The sequence below is a fragment of the Hippichthys cyanospilos genome, chromosome 8 (assembly GCF_059441005.1).
Source record: "Hippichthys cyanospilos isolate Australia breed blue-spotted pipefish chromosome 8, RoL_Hcya_1.0, whole genome shotgun sequence".
NCBI lineage: Eukaryota > Metazoa > Chordata > Actinopteri > Syngnathiformes > Syngnathidae > Hippichthys > Hippichthys cyanospilos.
In genome coordinates, this window is record NC_142376.1 from 22013537 (window position 1) to 22029690 (window position 16154).

At 38.6% G+C, this 16154-nt stretch overlaps 1 long non-coding RNA gene across 2 annotated transcripts; it reads left to right on the forward strand.

Moving 5' to 3' along the window:
• The first annotated feature begins 15 nt into the window (after positions 1 to 15).
• On the forward strand, positions 16 to 15725 carry LOC148420532 (uncharacterized). Of its 2 annotated transcripts, none has more exons than XR_015866441.1 (3): positions 16 to 62; positions 3091 to 3239; positions 13420 to 15725. It is a non-coding gene; the product is annotated as an uncharacterized LOC148420532 (long non-coding RNA). The 2 variants fall into 2 exon arrangements; XR_015866442.1 differs by lacking the exon at positions 16 to 62 and adding an exon at positions 1388 to 1596.
• The last annotated feature ends 429 nt before the right edge of the window (positions 15726 to 16154 follow it).

Sequence of the window (16154 nt, forward strand, 5' to 3'; positions counted from 1 at the left end):
CGCGATGACGGCGTGACGTAGTTTACGTGATGACGTAGGGCGCCGCTTTATGCTAAAACTAGGTGAGTACTGTTGTATTTTAAGACCTGGTCGTCAAATTTGTTCAATTTCTCCCTTTTTATTTTTGATTGTTGCAGAGTTATTGGCAATACACCGTGTATTGCCAATAAGAATTGGATTATTCTAAACGTGTATTATACATGTTTCGTATAATCCAATTCATAAAGGGGTATCTTTTTTTTTTTTGCAAGAAAAAAAAAGTGACCCAACAAGCAGAGACAGATCTATTTTTTTAGGAGATAAACAGCAGGTTTAAAATGCTTTGCTTTTGATTTAAAAATTGTCAATGGCATCTGGATAACAGGTAAATAAATCGAAATGTGAGATTTTGTGTTCAGCTCAGAGCAAAGACAATTTGAGTTGTAAATCTGTAAAGCAGGAAGTCACTTATCTTGGCATTCATATTAGTAAAAATGTTAAAGATAGCCAGCATAATTTTTCTACCAAACTAAAGAAAGCAAAAATTATTTTTGATCTATGGCTTCAAAGGGATCTTTCATTGTTGGGTAGAGTGCTCATATACAAGGCTGAAGAGGTATTTCAGTTTGTTTATCCTGCTTTGTTTCTGATGTTCAAGACTCAACATATAAAAACATTGATGACATCATAATGTGTCAAAGTCCGCCTGATAAACAAAGAGACAATAAAGGGGCGCTTGACTGAAGTGCGTATAGAAATGTTCTAAGCAAACACTCTAAAACGGATGCGTATTTTATCAAATTAGAAGTAAATACAATCATTTTAAACCTTCTAGATCAGGGGTCGGCAACCCGCGGCTCTCGAGTCGCATGCGGCTCTTTACCGCCGCCCTAGTGGCTCCCCAGAGCTTTTTCAAAGATATTTGAGGATGTAAAAAAATGGGGGAGAGAATTTTTTTTGTTTTAATATGGTTTCTGTAGGAGGACACATATGACAGAAACATTCTTAAAGTTTTATAATTCTCTATAAATGTGTAGAATAAATACAGTATTACGTTTCAACATTTCTGTCAACGAAGATTTACGTCAAAGCCTGCGACACGCGTTTCTATTAGCAAGGCGGGATGCCAGGCAAGTGGCCGTTGTAAACAAACCAGCGGCTGTGATGGGCCATGCATCCCAAAGGGAAAAAGAGAAAAATAACTGAGGAAATTAGGATTCAGCATTTCTTGGACTGAATCATTTGCATTCATTGTCAATACGGAAGTAGTACCTGAATGTTTGCTCTGTAGCAAGAAGTTGTCAAATAACAAAATGAGTAATGTGGAGATAATAAAACGTGGCAAACTGTTCACAGATGGTGACGACATGAAGGAATCATTCATCAACATATGAGAACACCTATTTACAGACTTCATAAACAAAACCGGGATTAAAAAAAAAAAAAAAAAGACATGCTATATGCTTAGACTCCACTAAGACAGTGAAGGAAAGAGCGATTAAAATGGCAGGCAACATCACCGATCAACAAATCAAGGGTATGAATTCAGTGCCAGCATACTCAGTTGCCTGTGATGTGTGATGTAATCGATATTGAACAGACTACACGTTTATGCAGGTATGTGGCTGATGTTTTATTTTCATAAATGCAGGCTGCGTTTTATTGCACTCTGTTGCCCACTCTCTTGTGCACGTTATGCAGTTCCATTTGATTTTTTTGCGAATCCTTAAAATAAAAACTTCAGATATCTGCTTTCTTTATCTTCACCAAAGCAATGAACCATAATTCATTAATATTGTAATGAAGTTAAACTTAAGGCGGCATCGCCTACATACATACAGCATGGTTGCCTTCATTATAAGGCTTGACTTGTACTCGTAGAAATCCGGTATATATAATCATTTTAAGCCTTGTAAATGACATGATATTACTTATTTTGCATTTGAATTAAAAAAGTAATGTTTTTATAAGTCGATACTGTGGAAAAATAACTCGTCTTATACTTGGAGAATTAGTATATATAATAATTTTAAAGGGAGTACATGTAATTTTTTGCATGTGCCCTTGGGAGCTTTAGGGGCATTACAGTAAATACAGCAATACTCAGTTCCTCCGGCTGTCCGTAGCTACAACAGACATGGCAACCTCCGGAGGAGTGCCACCCCCCCATGTAACATAGTTTAATGATAACTAGACCTATGATTATATTTAAAACATACTGTTGGTTGTTAAGAACACATTTATCTTCAAGATTTTGACATTTATAATAATTCAATGTTTTCATTTTTAATGAACAACGGTCTAAATCTTACATATTTAAGCCTTGTAAATGACATGATATTTATTTCACATTCAACATAATGTTATTCCAATACTGATATGTGGAAAAAATGGGTTTGTTTTGAGTTTTGTGGTTATAAGTCGACCCCTCTAATATGGGGTTTGAAAATGAAGGGAAAAAAAATCTACTTTTACTCTGAGAAATACAGTAATTAAAAATAGTTATTATTGCAATTAATTAATTTTACAAGTAGTTGTTTTAGTTAGAACAGTAGGATTGAAGCTGTTTGTACATGTATTGTAGGTGTTTGTGTGTAGGACATACCTTTTTTCCATCACAGACCAAATAGTCCGACTGATATTTTGCGAATTGACTAAAATATGCTACCTTCATGCCGTGGTGATAACGTACATTTCAGATCTGTGACCTATGATTCACGACAGATCATTTTATTTATTGTTTGATTTGTCTTGCCTGGTACTTACTGGGCTGCTAACTGATCATGGACTGATGATTGGGGAACACTAAAATAGGGCCTGTGGCCCTGTCGAGCCTTACGCCTCTGCTGTCATACTTGGAGGAGATGCAGTCATGGATGTAGAGAATATACATACAAGAGTGGAGGGAACACACAGCCTCAGTGTCCCTGTGCTCACTATTCTGATATCTGATATCTGGGTACCAAATCTGACTTATGGTCTCTTAAGGCAGCAGGGGTTGTCCGGAATTGAACCGCTTCTGAGACAGCCTGCTTGGGATGGCTGTGTCAAATGCTGAACTGCAGTCTATAAACAGCCTTTGAGAATACAATAGGTGTCCTTTTTTCAAAGCCTGTGAAAGCTGCATGGATGAGTGGGTTGATGGCATCGTCAGTGGAGCGGTTCTGAGGATAAGCAAACTGGAGAGGATCCACTGTGTCTGGGGACTCCCTTCTTTATGCGTCATGACTACTTCCTCGAAGCACTTCATCACTACTGAGGTTAGTGCAATGAGGCGGAAGTCGTTTAGGCAGGTTACTAGGTTTTTTTTGGGAAGAGTTCTCAAGTGGTGGATTTTAAACAGGTGGGCACCCATTTTGATCAACCTGTGTGTAGTGCACTGTTTATGCTTAAATGCCAAGGAATAGAAGAAGTTAGAACACACCAAGTCAAAGAGCATCAGGAGAGAGGGAGGGGTAAAAACAGCAGTTTGTGTGAAGAAAATGGGCAAGCTTAAACTTGTAAACAAGTAGTGGTGAGTGGCATGACTTGATAGATGTGACATCTTTCGTCAAAAAATCTAGCAAAGTAAAACTAAAGTATGACATTAAGTGAAATGTATCACTAATTCCAATGGTTATTTTATGAGTAAAAAAATTAAGAATTGTCTTAAAATATTCAAAAATTCAACAAATACCAACAAACAGGAACAGCACTGAAAGAGCCAGTCTTTTAAACGGCTTTGGGTTCCCTTTTAAGACCCAAAAGTCACTCAAATCAACTCAAATCGTTACCATGATTTTAACGATGAAATCGCCATAAATATTTTCCATCCATCCATTCGTTTTCTTGCCCACTTGTCCTCATAAAGTGTTTTGGGCTTGCTGGGGCCTACTCCAGCTCATGTCTTTGTGCAGCGGGCGGAGTACACTCTGAACTGGTTGCTAGCCAGGGCACACAGTGACTAATGACCAATCATGCCCAGTGATGTAATGCTCCCTTGAGAGGTGGGTGTACTTCTCAAATTTTCACCTTTTTTGTTTAAGTATTAGAACCAGTAAAATGTAAGACAACTCTGACAAAAATCCGTCATTTCGACTCAGTATTATAAAATTATCATGACTTGATTAGGAGAAGTTTGTAGTTCCATTATTAGTGGTCACGCAAGCAGAATGGATGAATGTAAAATGTATTCATCCTGAGGCATGCAATGTTTTGGTTAATTTTTGGACATTTATTGGAATTCTTAAATTTGTTAATTACTCCACAGGTCTGGCAAGCCATTATTGATTTCTGCTTCATAAAAAACAGAAATTATACATCTCCCTGTCTCTCTCTCTCACACACACTACAGTACATTGATCACAGTCATCAGTAAGACGCGGGTCCCCCGCTTTACATTAACAAATCTGCGTCACCAAGTGTCAGGTTCATTTGTCAGACATTTGTAAGAACTGTACACAAAAAAGGAGACAAGGCAATCTTCCCAACTCATGCATGAGGGGAGCTAAGAGGAACTGGCCAAGGACAATTCTACTGCGCTCTGCCAGTCTCTCTGACCCCTCTCACTTTTATTTGATACAGAGATGCCTAACAACATGAAGGTCCCGGACTTCAAGGGGCAGGAAAAAATGTATGTACAGTATATGGCCGGAACCTTGTGTACTTGTCCTTCTATGTGTGAGCATGTGGGTGAGAAACTAATGCATGTATGATAAAATATTACACGTAGCAAGATAAAATATTATGCATAGCAAGACATCAATAAGAGTCACAGCTGCGGGAGCGCTCCAACTGGCAGGCTTGAGCGCCCTTCCTTCTGCTTGAGACAAAACAATACCAAGACAGTTTTTCTCACACTCATTCTCACAGCATACCTTTTCTTCTTTGCAAGCAATTATATTTGATAGCAGATTTATAGTCTCTGTAATCCTATACCACAATCGTTCACACACTGAAGCATTTCTTCATTGCATGCATTTCATTTTTGGAGCAAATGCATAATCACTATATTTACAATTATTCTAACACCAAGTTTAAATATTTTCAGCAAGAAGAAGCATACAGGAGATTATTGAATGAAATACGCGGGAGGGTTTATCTAACTTAAAACAATAAATTTATAGAAAAAAAATGTATTCAATGTTAACAGTAGCTTTGTAAAAAGGAAAAAAAAAAAAAAAAACCTGGACAGACTATAGACCAGGGATGGCCAAGTCCGGTCCTGGAGAGCCACAATCCAGCCTCCGATCTTTCCCTACACCCAACACACCTGATTCAGATTGTGAGCTCATCAGCCTGCTTCACGGATTCTGATAATGACCCGGATTTGCAGCAGGTGTGTTGCTCGAAGGGTAACATCGAAAACAGCCTGGATTGTGGCGCTCGAGGACTGGACTTGGCCACCCCCTGCTATAGACAAATAGTGTCTCGGACTCAATGTCCCCCACCTCCGGCAGAATTTCCCCCACGTTTTATTTTTGGAGGGTTAGGGTTAGGGTTAGGGCACCTACCTTACCTTTATTTACAGAAATCGTAAAAATGCAATAATAGTAAAAGTAACTACACTGTATATTTATATATTTATGAAGTTGAAATATAAATATTATTTAATTTGTTATAATTAGAGTATTATGACTTTTGAAGACTTTTGCATTATGGGAGTTCAGGCTAAATCAATCATCGAATTCATTGAAAGGAATGAAAACGTCATATGTTGACTGCCAGTGGTCAACCCAAAAATTTAAATTGCGCCTCGTTCACAAGTTGCCATTGAAAGGATTAAATTGTGGGAAATGCATGATAAAACATTAGGGGTTTAAATACAGTGGGCCCCCGTGTTACGAACTTAATCCGTTCAGCGGCTATGCTCATAACTCGAATTGCTCGTTTGACGGGCAATCCAAACCTATGTTAATTAGTGAATGCATGCAACGCGTGCAAAAACCTTAAGTAAAAACATCACGACTTTATACACATATTAAAAATTAGTAACATAATCTACTGTACCGTTAAATTAAATAACATAAATATACAAAGGAAAAATAATATTTACCTTTGGGGCGACGTGACTTGAGCTGGTGGTGGGCTGAGGCGGAGGAGAGCAGAGACGAACCCGCAGAATGTATTTACTTTTTTGATTAAATGAGAACTTTTCTTAAATGAGAACATATCACCAGCAATTTCCTTCTCTTTAATCCATAATAGAAGAAGCCTCTCCATTTTGTTGTTGACCGAGTTCCGTCCCCTGTCAAGGAAAGTCTTGCCCTTAGAAGAGTGCCGAGAGGTTACGGCCATACTTACTAGCAAGATTAACTATGTGTGCGCCTCCTTCGTATTTTTTTCTTATCTCCTGCTTCGTTTCTATTGTCATCATCCTCTTACTTCTTCCTTTACTGCCACTTGCAATTTTAGAAGCCATGTCTAACAGATAAAGTTTGCAAAGTCTTCACAACACACCGACCAGCTGTGCCATCAAGCTAGATGAAAGCGTTCGGCCAATAGCATATCGGCATTTCTGTGATTGACGTGACGCCGGCCAATAGCTTATCGGCATCTCCGTGACTGAGACCGTGACTGTGACCTTAATCGACCAATAGCATATCGGCATCTCCGTGACTGAGACCGTGACTGAGACTGTGACCTTATAAGACCAATAGCATATCGGGGTTGACATGCGACAATAGTTATTTTTGTTGATGCAGCAAAGCGAAAAAAAATAGTGCGGACACACTGACCGGCATGTTGGATTGTTCGTAAGACGAAAGGTTTGTGCGTAAGAGGGAGACAAAAAACGCCCCGGTCCACATTCGTAAGATGAAAAATATGTAAAACAGGGAGTTCATAAACCGGGGGCCTACTGTATATACATATTAAAAAAAAATAAAATAAAAAAAAAAAAAAAAAAAATATATATATATATATATATATATATATATATATATATATATATACAGTGGGCCCCCGGTTTACGCTATTAATCCATTTCGTGGTTGGGATTGTAACACGAATTTGCATATGGCGCTCGATCCAAACCAATGTTAATTAGCTAATGCATGTAAAACCCCAGCTAATAATATATATAATATATATATATATATATATATATATATATATATATATATATATATCAAAAATTGGCATCAAAATAGTGTAGTAAGTAGTATCTATATGTAATATGCATGCATACAATTAAATAACATCATAAATAAAAACATATATAAAGGATTCATTTACCTTTGAGTGACGCTTGTTATGGCCATATTCCCTAGTAAGGGTAGCCTAGGCTAGGCTAGTTTAGCTTTCTTTGTATTTCTTGATTATATCCATGTTCGTTTCCATATAAATCATCTTCTTAATTCTTTCTTTGACATCACTAGCAATCTTGGGCCTCATGGATAACAAATTAAAGGTTGAAATAAGCACTAAAATGCATAATAAATACGATATTGAAAGCATTCTTCACACGAGATCAAGTCTTTAGGCAGCCATCTTTGTGACCCAGTGTGCCGACCAATAGCAGACCAGTATCTTCGTGACCCCATCACGTTGACCAGTAGTAGACCAGTATCTTAGGAAGTCGAGACGTCGACCAATAGCAGACCTGCATTGTAGTGACGCGTTGCAGCGGAAGCAGTTTGACACCAACAGAAAATAAGAGCAATTACCCAAAACGCCTCAAGAGGGAGGCAAAACAACAAATACAACCAACCCCATGGGTTTTGACAGTTGTTGATGTTATCGTAAAGCAGGATAAATGCCTTAAAGAGTGTATTCCACATCGAAACTATGATATACTGTACACTCTATATGGTCTATCGCCCCCTCAGTGCATCGCAGGTTGTATTTCTTGTATGACAGCATGCCAGACAAACGAGGTAACTATAAATGCCCTTGCCATGGACGTCGAACTACTGCAGTACACATATTTACCGGTACTTAAATCATAAATTATTAAACCTTATACAGCAATATAAATCATAAAATAGCTTTCAGACTGATATTAAAAATACATAAAATGGAAATAGTTCATTTTTGGGTGCCGGCTACCAGTTGATCCATGGACCAGTACCGGTCCATGGACCGGTGGTTGGGGACCCCTGTCGTTTACAGAGCTTAACAATCATGCAGCTGATGTGGGTTCAATATCCATTCATTTACTTGTTATTGACAACCGGTTCAGTCTTTTCTGTCTTTTACATTGGTGGCACTGTGTATCTCCTGTGATAAACTTAAACTTTAACTTTGTTAAACTGAAATCACATATTCATATTTGGCTGTGACACAGAGATAACAATAAACAATAAGGCTGTATTACAGGGTAAAATGTATTGTTTGGTACACATTTAAGGGTAGTTCGGTGGAACAGTGGTCAGCACATCCGCCTCATACTTCAGAGTCCCGTGTTCAGTTGCAGCTCGCTCTGTCCTTCCTAAGGAATTTGCATGTTTTTTTCGAGGCCTCCTGGGCTCTCCCCTGGGCACCTCGACCTGCTCCACACTCCAAAAACATGCATGATAGGTGTATTTTATTTAGGTGTGATTGGGTGAGTGAATGGTTGTTCGTCCCTGTGTGCCCTGCAATTGGCTCTCAACCAGCTCAGAGTATCCATGCCTACCACCTGCAAACAGCTGGGGTAGGCACCAACAAGCCAGCGACCCTAATGAGGATGAGCAGGAAATGGTTAGTTGGTACACATTTAAAGTGTTTCTTGAAATAAAATTCTGCAATAACACTGGAGATTGACTGAAACAAACAATTGACTTAAAATGGTACGTATTTTTAACCAGCAAGGCTGAACATACATTCAAAAAATGTCTTTACTCAACAGCCTCACTGATATCAAGAGTCAAAATATCTACGTATACTGTATTGTAAAATACAAAGGTTTGGCAATTTTGTAAGTTATTTAAATAAATATTTAAGATGGCATTTCTACTGAATGTGTATACGATCGAATGCATATATATAATTCTTTTAATTAGGTACATATTACAGACGTAGTAAAGTTGAATGAAAATAGAAACCAGCCAAGTGCAGCCATCAGAGCTGCTATGAGCTATGAGCTGCTTCAAATGACTATCAAAAGTTGATTGACCTTGTGACATTTTGTGAGGCGCCTAACCGTTTAGCATCAGTAGCATCAATTTGTGCTCATTCACATCATAAGGGCCCTTACACATTCCGTTACAATTGACATTCCAGCAGAGCTTTGATCATCTAAACACAACTCACAATAATTGAAATATGCAAATCATTTGTCTTTCCTTGTTTCTTGTATTCAGTTTTTATAAGGGAATTGTTGAACGTGTTATGCTCAAAAAGGCCATTTCCCAAACACCAGGCCATCGGAAAAAATCATTTATGGTTGGGTTTCCAGCTGAACTGTCATGGTTAAAAGGAAATGAAGGGTTTTGAAGGGGGTTCAGGAGTGAAGGGGAACGTTTGAGGCTTGGGGGTGCGGTGTATGTCTTTCCTTTTGATCTTTTTAGGGCAAAGGCTGTGGGGGTGGGAGGGTTGGTTCTGAGCTGGCAAACACATTTAGCCACTAATTGTTCAGATCAGACTGACAATCAGTCTTAGAAATGCATGGACAAACAAAGGTTTACAGCTCCAATTGGAAAAGTCAACAGGTCTCACACAGGGCCCATACATAAACAATGAAACTGTTGAGATGGATCTCTACTTTGATCAGTTGTTTGCGTTTCAATTATCCAGGCTGGTCAAACCAATGGCTTATGTTAACCTTACACATAAAATGGGCTGGTCAGAATTATCCTATGTTGTTTTTTTTTTGTTTGTTTGTTTTTTTACAATGCACATTTAAATACATCCACCCATCTATCAAAATGATTACATCTCAACATCTCACAAATTTGGCCAAAATGCAAAATTTTAAAAGATGCACAAGAACACAATTTAAGTTGACTCGACATAAAAAAGTTATTCTCGTGGTCACTGAGAAAAATATGAATCATTCTATCTATTTATAGCAGGGGTGTCAAACTCGTTTTAGGTTGCGGGCTGCATAGAGGAAAATTTATCCTCTAATGGATAGGACCAATAAAATCATGGTATTTATATATTTATAACTTTAAAACAACAACTTCAGATTTATTATTCTTTTTTTAATACTGTCCAAAATAGTGCAAGCATCCCTATTAATCATAAAAAATGAACAATACTCTTAATCATAAAACGTTTTAAGTCTTTAATTTATTGAACAAATTTGGCTCATTTGTATACTTTAAAAACAAAATCATCTCACGTATCGGATTAAACCCGTTTGTGGTCCAGAACCAAGCTGGATCTTGAAGAATATAGACTCTTCACCCATCCCAGTTCACCATATATTAAGGGTGAATTTTTTTTTCCATTTGCTTCTATTTCTATTCCAGGACAATGTATTTGAATTTCCTGAAAACATGTGGGCTAAGTACAGTAGATATCCATTTGAATTGCATTAATCCTCAATCAAAAATATTGCCAAACGAGATTGTCCAAGAAAAGCCTTAATGAGCATCTCACTCCTATTGTGCATCAACAAAAGTTGTTTGTTCCCTTGCAAAATTTTCATGTAACTACAAGTTTCAGAGCCAATGCAACAAGTTGTTAGAGGCTGCAAGTGCTTTTTGATTAGAGCAGTTGTGTTAACTTGTGGCATTTGAAGCTGCTTAGTGAGGCAGGGTCACGTTCCCTGTTCACCCCTGCTATTCTACGGCCTCCACAGGGGGGGTCGTGGCAAGGGGTTAAATTGCTCCCTAAGCAAATGAAAATGCTAGCTTTGTTTGTTTATTCTTAGGGTTGGTAGTTGCGCTCAATAAAATGGATGAAAGTGATCTTACCCCCGTTTTTTTGCACCGGAATTGCTCCACATTTGCATGGCAGCATGGCAACACAGAAGGTGTGATTTTTCCCACAAGCTGGTTCAATAGAGCTAGACCAATACCCTAATTTAATCCATTTAGAGTCTGCTCTCTTTCCAGTGCATGCAAATTTAAGCACTAGTGTAATAAACGCATTGGACTGTCATTCATAATTTTCTCATTACTAAAAAAAAAAAAAAAAAAAATGCTCAAGGTTGTCGGGTTACATGACTAAGATATACCAAGGGTTGAATTTTAAGTGTTCTTATGTCTGGCAGCTTCAATTGAAAGTCGTATGAAAAGAAAACACTGTGCTAATCCAATGTGGAAGGATTTAAGGAGATTAATGTCAAGTATTGTCAGGACCATTTTAGTCAAGGAGCTGGCTCAGACTGGCTTTGTAGGTTAATTACTGAGGAACTGCTTCATTTCTCCATTGTATTTCATTACTGTAATATAACACTCTATTATATACTGTAAGAATTCAAACTTTCGGATGTTTGGACTCTCTGCAACAGTGGTTTTCTCACTTATACAGTTGTATGTTTGTTAATAATATTAAAAGAATTTTTCCATTTAATTTTCTAATATAAACATTTTTTTCTTTTTTTTTTGCAAACCAGACCAAGAGAAAGAGGTAAACCAGTGTCTCAGAATTGATTTCAGTGTTTGAAATTTTCACTGCAATGGACTTGATTGGCTCGGGATGGGCTCGGGACCAAAATACTGTTCTCAAAAATTTTGATCTGACTTTTGACCAAAATGATGGAAATTAGAACTGTATTTGGTATTTGAATGATCCCAACTCAGCTTCCTAAGCAATCTCAAGATATTCAATGTTATCTATAATGTCCAAAATGCTGCCCCTTCACTCTGATACCTTCTCACTGGCTGCCTGTCAACAACTGAATAATGGTCTAATTAATCAGCATCATTTTAATAATCAAATAATCTTTTTTTTTTTAAACTTAGAATTCTCCAAATCCTCTCATTTCACCCTCTCAAAAATAACTATTCATTGATTTGTTTTAAATTCTTAAGGGAAGGAGACTGATTTTATATATATATATATATATATATATATATATATATATATATATATATATATATATATATATATATAAAAGGACATTTGCAAATGTCTGCTTTGTAAAACAATGTTGAACAGTAACAGACTTGGTTTCATCTCCTTTCGTATTATATTAGTTGATTGTTGTAGTTTTTTTTTTTTTAGTTTTTTTTAATTATTAAAGAATCATCAACAATAAATAACAAAGAACGAAAAATGTATTAATGAACAGGAGTAGTGAAAAATTATTTTGAGAAACACTTTCCTGCTATTTTATTTTTTCCTGATTATCCACCTATTCAATGGAATAATCAATAGAATAATTGATTCTAAAGTATTGGCTAGTGGCAGTTTGCACAAATATTTATATATATATATATATATATATATATATATATATATATATATATATATATATATATATATATATATATATATATATATTCCATCCTCACATTTAGTATCCCTAGCAAACGAAGTTTTCATGTCCATGTAAATTGCTAGGAATTATTTCAATGAGTAATATAATTCTGAATAAGACACTATTGGCCTGAAAACCTGAGGCTCACTGGCGAGTGCCTAGTGATCAGGTTACATGGGTCTTCTTTCTCATGGGCTCACCACCTGTGGGAGGGGCCATAGGGGTCGGGTGCAGTGTGAGCCTTGGCGCTTCGATCCCCGTCTACAGAAGCTAGCTCTTGGGACATAGAATATCACCTCTCTGGCAGGGAAGGAGCCTGAGCTGGAGTGTGAGGCCGAGAAGTGCCGACTAGATATTGAGAGTGAGAGGTGCAGAGCAAGTGTGGGCATACTTTTTGCCCCCCAGCTCAGCGCCTGTACCCACCCTTTTTGGAGTCCTTGGACGGTGTGCTGGAGAGCGCTCCCTCTGGGGCATCCCTCCTTTTGCTCATTTTTCCTTGTTTTGGACACTTGGGTGAAGAGAGGGGTGGAGCTGTCAACTGACCACCACCTGGTGGTGTGTTTGCTCCAATGGTGGGTGAGGATGCTGGTCAGACCTGGCAGGCCCAAATGTATCGTAAGGGTCTGCCCGGGAACGTCTGGCAGAGTCCCCTGTCAGAAGAAGTTTCAACATCCACCTCCGATTTCTCCCACGCCCCTAACCTTGAGCAACCATACACGGCACCCCAGCAGCCGCAGCTTCCCAAGCAGCCAGTCACGACGCCGCTGCAGCTTCCCGAGCAACCAGTCACGCCGCCGCCGTGGCTTCCCTAGCAGCCAATCACGTCGCCGCTGCAGCTTCCCAAGCAGACGGTCATGGCACTGCAGCCACCTCCAGAGCCGCCAGCCATGGCTCAGTTGCAGCTGTCTCCAGAGGCACCAGTCAAGGCCCCGCCGCAGCTTCCTGAGCTGCCTGCCATGGCACTGCAGTCACAGCTTCCTGACCCACCTGCCACGGCACTGCCGCAGTCTCTTGAGCCTACACCACAGCAGCCAGTCAGCCGCTGACTGTTGCCTCCTCCCCAGGTCAGTTTTATAAACTCACTGCTGTATGTGACATGCCCCCAGAGGCCGGTCCCAGTCGGCATCCAGCCAACGCCTCCCGGATCTTCGCCAGTTGTCGGTGTCAAGCCGCCGCCGCCCGGTTCCTCCTCCGCTGGCATCTAGCTGATGCTGCCTGGTTCTCCACCCAAAACCTGACATCAGCCAGTCTGCAGCGGTACCTGGTCCTGAAAGTTGCCTCTCTTCTGGCATCGTGGACGCCCTCCGGACTCGCCCCGGCAGGTTCACCTCATCTGGCGTTCTGGGCGCTCTCCAGACTCGCTCCACTGGGCTCATCGGGCCTAGCGCCCGGTCCTCTAGGCCCTACACCTCGGGCGTACCCCGGTCTGTGCCTGTGGCATTTTTTGACGTTTTCTGTTGGATTTTTTCGGGTTTTGTGTAAACAACAAACATTTTTTTTGTTTCTAACCCCCTTTTGAACAGTTTTTAATGGCATCTCAAAATTAGGTAAACGAGTGATGATCTCAGTTAAAATTTGACTAAAAAGTAATAACGGCCTTCCGACAGAAACTAGAGGTACAATTCATCCCATGATTGAACTGGGTTTGACACCCCTCTTTTAATCAGAATACGAATAGATGAATGTTTCTTTTTTTGGAAATCCAGTCAAAATGATGCAATGTGGGGCGCAATTCCCAACTTAAGACTTACAATATTTTAGAAGCTAACATTTCAAGTATGACATGAATTATGATGTATCATTAATCGCAGTGTTTATATTCTGAGTAAAACTGATGATTTAAAAGAAACATAAAAAAAACACACATTAACAAGCTAACAGTTCAGTGAATGGTTCATGAATGAACAGTTTCCCTTTAAAGCAAGGGTTCTCAAAGTGGGCTCAACGGACCCCTGGTGTCTGCGGCCTGACTGCAGGGGTCCGTGAAATAATTTGGGTGTTTTGGAACTGATTTATTTGATCTTTTAACAGTTACAGATTTGTGCCTTGTTTGGCTTATTCTTTGTTTGTTAGCCCCACTTCTGGCGCATGTTGTTTTTTTTGTTGGAATGTTGTCATTTATGCTAATATGCCCAAAATTAGTCATTTGTTGGTCCAACTTGTGACTGTTGACAGTTATCTTCAGCATGTTATATTGTGTTGCCTTGTATACGTTTAGCTCATTTGTATTTCATCTTGGTAAATGTTAGCAAATGCAAATGTTTTGCATTGATATTCATACTTGTTTGCATGTGATTAATGCCTTGCATTGAAAGGAATATTTGTAATTCAGTTATGCAGGGTCAGGCAAAATGATCTGACATATTTGTAGGTTTAATAAAAGACAAACAAGATAAAGAAACAAAAAAGTGTTTTTATTTTCAAAAAGCTCTTACTGCTACCACATTTTCTGGAGTTCTGGGAGTGCAAGGCCGGCACCTTGATTTTCATTTCATTACAGATCCAGTAGCTCTGAAGCTGGTAACCCATAACAAGATTGTGTTACGAGCTTGGACTGGATCACGTCTACCAAGTCTGAAGTGCAAACAGAACGCTCATGTTGCAGTTAAAGAAATGTTTGTTTTGATAAACTTTTCCACAATGAAAGTGCGATGTTCACCAGTCCAATTCATTACATCAATTGAAAAAGAAACAAAAAATAATGGCACTATTCAAAAACAAAACAAAAAGGCATTATATGAAAAAATGGCTTTTCAAAATTAAAACCCTTTTTATTTATTTATTTGTTTACTTTATTTGTTTTTATTAAACCTACAAATGTGTCAGATCATATGATATCATGTGTCAGATCGTTTGTCATAAAGAGGTGTACAATTTGCATTTTATATTTTCTAAACTTTAGTATCGCTGAAAAATAACAAATATATTTGGTGTCAAATTGAATATGTTGCTGAATAAAAAGGGTACTTATGTTTGGCTTGATTTTTGTGTTTGTTTGTTTGTTTTGTTCCCGCAAACATTTGCAATGGGGATACTTGGAAAATTTGCTTTCTAAAGGTCCCTGACTCCAAAAAGTTTGAGAACCCTTGCTTTAAAAACCCAAATGTCCCATTGCTATATAATGAACATCAGTTTAGGGCTGAATCTGTCGCCATTATCCCAAATGTGACGTCAGTCAATGTGAATTGAACTGCAAGCAAAGCTCTTTCAATCAGCTTTAGAGAAGCTTTTTGCTATCCTGCTGGCAAACAAATACAAACAGACTGTCCAACAGAGAAAAATTAACTCACCATCTAGATATCAACAAAGGTATATTCACACATACTGTATAAATTATGTTTTGGTTTGTTTATGATCATTTTAACAATATCTCATTTGATGTTGATAAATAAACTATCCGTACAGTATCAGATTCAGATTCAGATGTATTCTTTTGTGACATTCACACATTCTTTCCACCCATACCTGCATTCACACTTGGTATTCTACATGTGGTGATTAGTCAATCACGTAAACTTTGAGGAGTTAAAAGCCAGTAGATGAAAGAATGACAATGGAGCCCGGCGTAAGCTAAAGCCTGTGAACAAACATTGCTATATCGTCCTAACAACAGCAAAGTGCCCTGACACTGACATGCTGCTATGTGCTAAAAAGAAAGGAGGGAGTGATCTTTGCAAATTGAAATGACTTTGTTATCCTGGTTGAGGTCAGATGAAGAATACCCTCCTTGTTGGCTTTCCCTGTTCAGGTTGCATCTGGGGTGATGTGAAAGGCAATAGTATTTCCTTCTCTTACTGAAAGGGTGTTAGTGCAAGGCAAACGTGAGAAAAAAAACAAACAA